Source organism: Octodon degus, unplaced genomic scaffold, assembly GCF_000260255.1.
Source record: "Octodon degus isolate 3935 unplaced genomic scaffold, OctDeg1.0 scaffold00007, whole genome shotgun sequence".
NCBI lineage: Eukaryota > Metazoa > Chordata > Mammalia > Rodentia > Octodontidae > Octodon > Octodon degus.
In genome coordinates this window covers 17,817,057-17,827,563 of record NW_004524583.1, presented here as the reverse complement: position 1 = coordinate 17,827,563, position 10,507 = coordinate 17,817,057, and the positions used below count along the sequence as shown (strand labels likewise).

The 10,507-nt window shown below is 49.7% G+C and overlaps 1 protein-coding gene across 1 annotated transcript in view; it reads right to left on the bottom strand.

Annotated features, from left to right (window-relative positions):
• Sptb (spectrin beta, erythrocytic) overlaps window positions 1-10,507 on the bottom strand; it is a 135,751-nt gene that overhangs the window by 74,521 nt on the left and 50,723 nt on the right. The gene's annotated exons all lie outside the window — the stretch shown is intronic.

Here is a 10,507-nt window from a genome sequence, read left to right as displayed (position 1 = left end):
AAAGAAAGAAAGAAAGAAACTGAGCTGAGCTGTGTGCGCCTTGGTCCCAGGACAAGGTCTCCTGTTGAATCCCAGGCCTGACCAAGCAGCCCAGGGGAGCCTGTGTCCTGTCAGGTGGACCAGCAAGAGGCGCTGGGTGCAGGGTGAGGGAGTCCCGCAGATAGTGGGGCCACCTGCCAGGTGCCTGCGCAGTGCACAGAGGCCCTCTCCGTTATTTTCTCATTGCTGGATGCAATGCTCAGCAGCCACAGCTCTGAGGAGGAGAGGTTTGTTTTGGCTCAAGTTTACAGAGCTTTCATTCCGTAGCTGGCTGGCTCCAAGGCAAGGTGGCATGGTAGAAGGGTGTCACAGAGGAGAGCTGCTCATGGGACACAGAGTTCAAGAGAGGAGGGAGGCCCCTCCTGGGCCACACCCCAATGCCCCTCCCCGGGCTGAGCTGTACCTCCCAAAGTCACATGTAGCTATGAAGCCATCAGGGGACTAATCTGGATGAGGGTCACACACCCACGATCCAGTGGCCTTCCACTTAAGAGTCCATGAGGCTTTGGGGGGACACCCAGACAACTATACTCTTCTACCTCTGGACCTGTATGCAAAATACACTTAGTCCACTTGTAGGAGTTGCCGAAGCCCTAACAGTTTCAGTGTTGCCTGAAAGTCCAAGACCAAAGTCTCCTCTGAGATGCAAGAGAAACTCTTAGCTACAAGCCCCTGTCAAAATTAAAAAGTTACACACTTCCAACAAACAATGGCTCAAAGTAAACATTCCCACTCCAAAAGGTAGGAATAGGGAAATGGGGGCTGGGGTTTAGCTTAGTGGCACAGCACCGGCCTGGCAAGCAAGAGGTCCTGAGTTTGATTTCCAGTACCCATCTCCCCTCCCCACTCTCCCCCCTCAAAAAAAAGAGAAGGAAATAGAGGGACAGAAAGAAATGGGACCAAAATAAGATTGAAACTCAGCCGGGCAAACATTACATCTCATAGTTCGATGTCCAGCTCATGGGACCATCTGTGGCAAGACATGAGCATCGAAAGGCTTGGGCCCCCCGCCCCTCTGGCACGGCTGGTAGTTACAGCCCTAGCAGCCTCCACCTCAGGCTGGCTTTGCTCACTCTTAGTTTTCCTCAGACAACCCATGTTCCTGACTTCTCCAGCATCCTGGCATCTCCCCTACGTGTTCAGCTTCGCACTCTCAGCCCCACACACCGTCCTCTCAGGGCCACACTGCCTGGCCTCATGGGCCTTCTCACATCTGAGTGGAGTCTCCCTTACTCCACAACCCCTGCACTCTGCATGAGTGTAAAATGAGCACCCTGTGGAGTGGTTGTTGAGCCCTTTTACTTTTTTTTTTTTTTGTATTTTAGTACAGGGTCTGCAGGGTCTACAGGGTCTCACTACATAAATCTGACTCATAGTGAGTCTCCTGTGTTCAGCCTCCCAAGAGCTGGGATTACAGGTGTGCACCATCACACCTAGTCTCAATCACTGTCTCAGCGTACTCTGGGGGTGGGGCCAGCATGGCATGCCAGGTAGCAAACCCAGGTCCCTGCAGTCTGCCTAAGCAGGTGCTTTAATCCACTGAGCTATCTAGTCAGCCCAAGACTATTTTTTTCTATTGTCCTGTTCCAAAGTATCTGGCTTCTTTTTAATGCTCATTTTTTTTCAGCCACCAAGTTTCCTCTGCTCCATTTTTGCAGGTCTTAACTTTTATTTTAAACTTTACTAACGTTTCCTGCTGGCCAAACTCAAAACTTTTAAAAATCATTCTGCTGGGTGGTTTGTTCTTGATTCACAAGATGGCACTGACTAAAAGCCCCCAAGAGTAGTATCCAAGCTGCAGCCTGAATGTTCAGTTGCCTTGAGGCTTTCTCCTCTAGACTGATCAGCCCCTCACCCTCAGTCCGTCTCCTACAAAGTCCCTGGACATGAGCAAAATCCAGACACATTTTCTGCCAAGCACAGGCACATGGCCTGCAGTCCAACCTGGAATGGAGTCCTCTGAATGGAGTTCCAAGGGAAACCTTTTGAGCCTGGTCTTTTCTGGTTGCATGGCAGTCAACTGTCTGGTCTGAACTCCAATGAGAATTTCCCGCCAAACTCTGCCTACAATCCTCCAGGTCTGCTTCTTCAGTTGGCCCTTCCAGACCTTTCCAGACTCTGCCCCATAAACCAGTTCCAAAGCCTTCTGAATCACACGGTCAAGTGTAGCCCCACAGCAACAACTCCACTGCTATGGTCCCCAAACCTGCCTTATTTAGCTCTTTTTGCATCACTGGGACACAACACTCGACACCCACGTCTCTAAGGCAGAAAGGTTTACTTCAGCTCATGGTTTGTAGCAGTTTTAGTCCACTGTCAGCTGGCTCCAAGGCAGGGCGGCCTGGCAGAGGAGCTTGGGGGCAGGAAGTAGAGGGAGATCAAGGGAAGCCACACCCCCAGTGCCCCACCTCCTCCAACCAGGCTTCAATTCCCAGTGCCACATTTAGCTCTAAACTCCGTGGACTGATCCACAGGTAAGTGTCACACACTTTCCATCCAATCACCTCCGCAAGCCCTGCCTATGAGCACCCGAGGCTTTGGAGACATCTAGATACAACCATAGCAGGTGTCGAGCCCTTATTCACCCGGAACTCCATTCATTCATTCATTCATTCATTCACTCACTTACTCACTCATTCATTCATTCATTCATTCATGGTGGTACTTCAGTTCACAAACCCAATTCTCTCCACAAGTCTGATGGCAAACTGAGCTGGACGTTTAGCAGCACTAAAGCTGAACTGGATGAGAACCAAATCCAATTTCTCCAGTAAAGTCAACATTGAACCTAACCACTAAATTTGATTTGGCTGTGTGTAGTGGTGCATGCCTGTTAGTTCCAGCACTTGAGAGACTAAAACAGGAGGAGCACCATGAGTTTGAGGCCATCCTTAAGTTTGGGCTATAAAGTGAGTTCAAGTCCAGTCTGAACTGTATTCTGAGACTCCTCCAAAAGACAACAAAACAAAACACCTCATCCAACTCAGTCTGTGACCAGAATTACAAGTTCATGAACCGAGGTGCCACTGTACAATTAACTCCAATATTTATCAAGCTCCAACATGGCAGCAGGCCCTGTGGTAGGCCTGATGCGTAAGACCAAACAGGCTGCGTCTCTACAGAGCTTATATTCTGTGCCAGGGGGAGAGACAATTAAATGAACAATAACAGTCAGGAGTGTTGACAGCCATTGCCTGAGAGAGACCAAATGAGATGGGGTTGGGTATCCGGAGCAGGGAAGTGGTGGGTGATTGCTAAAGTGAACCCTGGAGCTGCCTGGGAAGGGATTGGCAGAAAGGGACAGAGTCCAGACGAAGAAATGAAAAGCAGGCACAAATTTCTGAAAGGGAGAAAGAATACCCCAAGATTGAGGGACCTTACAAAGCAACTGTAGGGTGAGGATAGACCCAGAAAGAAAGAGAGCCGGGAGGCTGAGGGACTGGCTTGTTCTTGAATGCACTGAACATTTGGAAAATGTCCAGCTTTCCTCCCCTGTGTCTGCCCCTCAGACATCTCCTCAGAAGCTTAAGGGAATCACAGATCAAGTCTGTAAGGGAGAAGCTGGGGCCCAGAGCTGTTCCCTTCAAGAGAGTAAGAGTGGGTGGCGGCTGGAGGTCAGGGGGCCAGAGATGTGCTGACACCCTGAAGACCACGCTGAGGTAAGCCACAAACAGCACACTGACACACTCTCCCAGCCAGCCCGCACACGCACACACCACTGCACACACCCAAAAGGCACCCCTTCCTCACAGGTGCACACATGCACAGAAGGGATGTGGCTCGCCCACCAAGTGTATCTGCTGTGATGCAGAGCTTACTGTTCCAACTCCGTCATCCCAGGCTTTCTCCCCCAAACTGATGAATCAGTCCCACCACATCCCTTTGAGACAAGACTGAAGCCAGAATTACCCTCTTTCACTGCACAGGGGAGAAAACCCAGGCCTGACACAGGATGAGGCCTCCCCAAGATGATGGGGTGGGGGGAATGATTACTTCAGTTTAGTCCAAAGGCCAAACTAGTCTAGTTTATCTCCTTCAACTAGATGGGTTTTAGGGAAACAGGTGGGAAAGTACAAAGCCCAAGGGGACAGAGGACATTCCCCAGCTGCCAGGGCTGGGCAACGGGGTTTGCCATTTGGAAGAAGGGAGAGGAGAAGGTAGAAAAACCAGCCAGCACCCCAGACACAGCACCGCCAGCGTAGGCCTGCACCCAAGGCCACTCCATCTCTGCGCACTGTCTGTCCTCTTCCATAACTGCTACTTCTGGCCCTGAGATTTCCCACTCAACTGACTGGACAAGACAGCCAGGAAGGCCTCTCCTGTCTCCATTTCTTTCCCTGCTTCCCTTAAGGGAACTACCACTGGCTTGGCAGGCTGAGCAGGAGAGGGGCAGACAGGCTCTCCACCTCCTGCAGAGCCACAAGCCTGTCCAACAGCCACTGACAAGAACTGAGCTACATACGCAGGCGGCATCGAGAGATCAGGCCCTGAGCATAGGAGGTAACCAGACCCTGCCTCTCCCTCTTCATCCTGGGCTATTTTTAAGAGTGGCAGAGAGAGGCCCAGGCTGTGGGGCCAGGGAGTGAGATTACTGAGCCGTGGCTCCGTAAATAAGTCTGCCCCAGAAAGATGAGCCTGAGAGAGCAGACCAGCACATCCAGTGTTCAAAGCAAGATTGATGGCCCTGGGTGCAGGAGAGCAGCGGCTTGGCGGCAATTCATCCTGCTTTCAAACGCTGTCCTTCCTGCGCCCACGGCTCAGGGGAGGCCAGAGCTCTGCCGGGAATGTGAAAAAACACCTGCATCTAAATTCATGAATCTAGACTGTTTGCTTTTGGAAGGGTCAAGTCTTTGAAGCAAGGGAGAAGGCAGCTCGGAAGTGAATGCAAACCCATGCTCCCCCTCGGCCCCTCTGTGGCACGCCTGCCTCCGCCCAGGCGGCATTTCATCAGCCAAGCTGGCCAGAGTGGGCCAAAGGGCCCAGGCAAGGAAGCTCTCGGAGAGTCGGGTGTGACAGGCAGAAAGAAAGAAAATAGGAAAGCTACGGATGGTTATTCTAGAAAGAAAAGTCATTCTTTTCAGAAAAAGGCCAGAAACCAAGTTCAACCCAGGGCTCTTCGGTATCACCCACGTCTATTTCTATTACAGTCTCAATAGCTCTTCAAAGGCCCGACTCTAAAGACACCACTGTGACTAAAAAGAATAGCATACGTTGTGAACTTGGAGGAACCTAAGCCAATGAGGAGCTGCAGAGATGACAATCCGGCTGACAGCTGAGGGGGCTTCAAGGTGAGGCAACCTGGCCACGCTTTGCAGGCCAGCAGTAGTCCTCTGTGCCTCTGGAGTGGCCTCCGTGACTCACGGAAGATCACACGGACGTGCGCAGCTAAAATTAGACTTCACATCCCTATCAGGAAAAAATGGCATACAAAGAAATCCCTTGTCCATTCCTTTCTCAGTTCACACGCGAGCTCCCAAAGAAGGACCCCTTGTCAAAGTTTGGGTGGGTCTTCCCTGGTCCCTGTGATTCTGTGTCCAGGGCAACCACCAGCCCCATCCATCCACCTGCCTGTCCCCTCTTCAGAGGCGACCTTCCCCACGAGCTCTTGCCACCTCCAGTCCCTAGGTTACATTTTAGGCAGGATGGGGCTCTAGACATTTACTCATATACAGCTCAGAACCAAAAGGCGCATTGCCTCCACAGAGCTCCCTCGCGAAGGGACGCCTACTTTGTACAGGGATTTCACAACATCTTGATGCAACTCGCAGCTCCTCCCTTCCCATGCATCCTGGGAACCCATCTGCTACTAGATGGAACGGGAGGCCTCAGACCCTCCGTGTCATGTGCTATCCTCAGCAAACTGCTGGGGCACTGAGGAGCTGAGGAAGGGGCAGTGGGCACAGTGTGCTCCTGCGCAGGCTGAGCTGGGTCTCATGCTGGGCCTTCCCACAGCCCTAAACAGAAGGGATCCCCTTCCCCAGCCTCCCACAGCATCCCTTCTCTTCTCTGGGATCCAGGAGAGTGAAAACTGACAAGCATGTATCTGTCTAGGCCAGGACCCAGGAGCCATGGAAGCCAACACCTCTTTTCCTCTTTTTTTTTGATATAGGGTCTCACAATGCAGATTAGACTCGTGATCCTCCTGTTTTCAGCCTCCCCAGCGCTGGGATTACAGGCATGTGCCACCATGCTGGGACTCTATTGCAGGCTCAGCATGCCCCGGGAGCAGGGCCAGTGCATGACATGTGGGACTGGGGATCGAACCCTGGTCCCTGAACTTGCCAAAGTAGGCAATTTGTCCGCAGCACTATCTCGCCAGTCCTGAAGTTGTAGATTGAAGCAACAGCTCAGACAGACTTCCTTAAACAGAACTGAGAGGCACTCTGTATTTACTTTCTGATTTATCTTCTGTAGGCTCTGCCTCCTGACTTGCTTTCTAGTTTGTCCTGTTCAAGGTGCCACCTCTAACCTGCTTTTGGCACAACGGCCACCCAGGTCAGGGGACTGAATCCTGAGGTTCCCCTGGCAACTTTTCTGCCAATGCACCCCAGTGAGGGACCATCCCCCTCCACTTCCTCTGACTGTAATCTCCTCTCAAATTCCGACATCTTAAACAGGTCAAATACATCAACACATGTTTGCTCAAACAGAATAAAAACCAACGAGATGCGGTCACAAAGTACTTTCAGTCTGTCTGCAGCCCTAACCTTCTCCCCAACCCAAGCTGCGGACCAGCGCCTCCATCGACCTCCCAGACTTCTCCACCTAGAAACCACAGCTCCACCTAGAATCCCAGGGCCTAGGACAGCACAAGGGGCATTTTAGCACCGGGGGGATGGTAGAGCACCCCAGGTGGGCATGCTGACTCCGAGTAGCCTAGAATCTAGGCTTCACAAGTGATCCCTCCTCACCTGAGCACATGGGGCTCGCCACACTGTACGGTTCCCAATCAATTCCTACCTAATCTGGCTGCCAGTGCCATAATAAATGTGAGGTTTGGGGTCCTCCAGGCCCTCAAGATTCCTGACTATGGTTGCCACCATAATCCCTGCACATCTGCAACAGCCTGGTCATTCATGCCCACTGCTAGACAGTTAGTGTGGCCTTTCCCAGATGCCTTCTGCCCCATTTTGGCAGCAGTCAGGGGCTTCAGGCCTACATGTCACAACCTGCCCACTGTCATCACGGAAAACAAATCTACTAAGAACTGACTCCAGCTACGCTGCAGCTGTTGGAATAAGGGCGGGTGTGTGACAGCGCGGCTCCAACAGCTCTTACAGAGATTTGGTTGGGAACACGTGCTCTCAGCTCGGATGCAGGGGTTGGCTTGTCAGCACTCTGCCTTCATGATAGTACCTATCAGCACTTTACATCCTGCTCAGAAGCAAAATGTCCAAAGAGAACAATTAAAGGCAAGAGAAACTATGACACTCCAGTCATTAGGGTTGAGCATCACTAACCCGACAATCCAAAATATGAAATGTGGAATAATCTAAAACTTTTGGGGCATTGACATGACCCCACAAATAGAAAACGATAGGTTCTGGCCCTAGTGTGAATTGCTAAAATCATTGTGGTGGTCATCTAATATGGCCGATGCCTTAAAGCAAAGGCCTAGGCTCCCAGGACCACCTCCCCCTTCTTCTCCAACTTAGCCCAAGACATAATTTACTTTCACCCTTCCTGCCACCTCAGGGAAGACCCCAATCAGCTCCTCAGGTATATTTAAACGTGCCCTTCAAGCCCCTCCCCTGGTAAGGGGCCATAACAGCCTCAGCCTCCCTTTGTCTAGTCGAGAGAGAAAAAATTCCTCATCCTCCCCATGTTCTCTCCTGTGTCCTCAAAGAAAATAAAGCCCCTTTCCCTTCTTCCTTTTGCCTCTTTCTCTGCTGCGCTGATCACCTGAAAACACCTATCAGAAAATTCCGTGCCTGACCGCATGCGGTGGGTCAAAACTGAAGCTCACTAAAACTATTGCCTAAAATTACCTTCAGGCGATGCCTGTAAGGTATGGATAAGACATAAGTGAATTTCATATATAGACAGCCCCAAGATGCCTCATGTATATACAAATATTCCAAAATCTGAGGAAAAAAGAATCCCCAATCCAAAACACTACTAGTCCCAAGCATTTTGGATAAAGGGCCCTTAGTCTGCAGTTTTCAAAGATTATATCCTATTGGAATTCAGGGACTCTATTGCCTTAATATTATCCTTTAGTTAATGTGGACTGATCGGCCTGCAATCCCCTAAACAAATGAATGGTGACAGCTTTAATAAATGAGACAAACGAAATGATTTCAGGGCTCCAGGAGGATCCAAACCCTCTCACAGAATTTGTGATTTTTTTGGTTAAGACCCAGAACTTCTCTAGGCAGTGCGTATTTATTATGCTATCAAATGAAGGAGGGGAACACTGAAGAAAATGCAGGAGTCTGGGCAGGACTTGGGAGTCCCTCTAAGGACTTCTCCAAGTGACACATCATGTTAATTTAGAAGAGCTAGGTCACCTCCAGGGGGGCCTTCACTACAGGAGGGAGCTATAGGCCTTATCTAGTTAACTGAGGTTGGAGCCGGATGCCCTCAGCCATGACCTTCTCTTGTCCTTTGAGGCATCTCAATTTCACAGGCCTATACAGGCCTCAGGGAGGACCCGGACTCACAGAGGTTCACTTTCTAGGAGTCTGGCTGCCCATCTCCAGACAAGTGCCTAGGCCTCAGGCAAACTCACACGTAAATGTGGAAAGCCAGTTTGTTAATATTAAATCCTGCTCAGCTCAGGTTCATAATAGTCTCCATCAGGGATCCAGATCTACATTTACAGAAAGCCACTACTACCCAGTCCTACCTCCTCTTCCCTCCCTTCTCTCAGTTCTTTCAAGATAAACACTGGCCTTCATTTTCAGAATAAGTAAAACTTCATAGTAGTTCAGTTGAGAAGTTAAAGGCCCAATTTCTCCTTCTTCTTCTTCTTTTTTTGTATTTTAGGGAAGGGTCTACGGGGTGCTCAGGGTCTCATTACTAGATCAGACTCCTAGTGATCCTCCTGTTTACAGCCTCTGAAGTGCTGGGAATACAGGCGCATGCCACCACGACCAGTCTCAATTGCCATCTCAGTGCACCCTGGGGCGGGGGACACAGCAGGCCCAGGGATCAAACTCCCAGCCTCTGCACCTGCTTGCAGGTGCTTTAATCTGCTGAGCTATTTGCCCGGTCACCAATTTCTCCTTCTTTATGAGGACGTCTCCCCTAAACCCATAGCAATTTCTCTCTTTCCTAAGGAGAATGGAAGGGCTTAGTGACCATCCCAACATTGTACTGTAGTCTCAGTGTTGGACGCAGTCAAGAGCAGGTGGAGGTAGTAACTACAAAACCATCAACTATTCCTAGTGAAATAACTGCCTCAGAAAAGAGAACGACTTATACTGGAGGGATAAAGTTCTCATCATCTGAAGTCACTGCTGAACTCTAGGATCACAAAGAACAGGACGATGAGACACTGACTCCTGACACGTGGTGACACAAAGGACATTATGACCTGTGGTGTTTTTGCCAAAGGTGCCAGACCTCAATAAAATCGAGTCTTTAGAGCTAACTTATTTTCAGGAATTACAGGAAATCAAGCAAAGTTAAATGAGAGAACAGACAAACCCAGAACAGGAGCACTCTACACATAACCAATTCAGTTTCTTCAACAAATGAATGACATGAAGACAGACCCAAAAAAGGGGGCAGAGAGTGTGGATTGTTATAGACTAAAAGAGATTCAGAAGATGTGATAACTAAGCAGTGTGTACCTTACTTGACTCTGAATCAAACGAGTATAAAAACATTTTTTTAAATTCCCCCCCCAAAAAAAACAACATTTTTTTTAGACAATCAGGAATATCTAAGCAGTAATAACAGATGGTAACCAGGAATGACAACCAACTTATTAGGTGAGATAACACCATTATGGAAACATAAGAAAAATAAGCATAGCATATTTTTCAGAGATGCTAAAGCTACAGTGACAGACGTGACACCATATATGGGTTCTGTCTAAATTTGCTTCCATGAAGCAGAAAGCAGGTGAAACAAGTGGGAAGCCCCTGATGACTAACTTGGGGGTGATCTACGCATGGAAAGCTCACAATACTACGTTCTCTGTTGTTATATGCTGGAAAAGTTGTGTAATAAGAGTTTAGATAAAATTTACAGGTAATGCCAGGCATGGTGGTGCACGCCTGTAAACCCAGCATTGTGGTAGTTTGAGGCAGGGGGGTCACACATTTGAGCCCAGTCTGGGCAACTTAGTAAGACCCTGTCACAAAAAAAGAAAAGAAAAGAAAAAAAGGGCTGGCCATATAGCTCAGTGGAGTAAAGCACCTGCTTCAGCAGAGCGCAGCAGCCGGGGTTTGATTCCCAGTGTACTGCGCCAGCCCTGCCCCTGGGAAGCGCTGAGATGGTGACTGAGACTGGGCGTGGT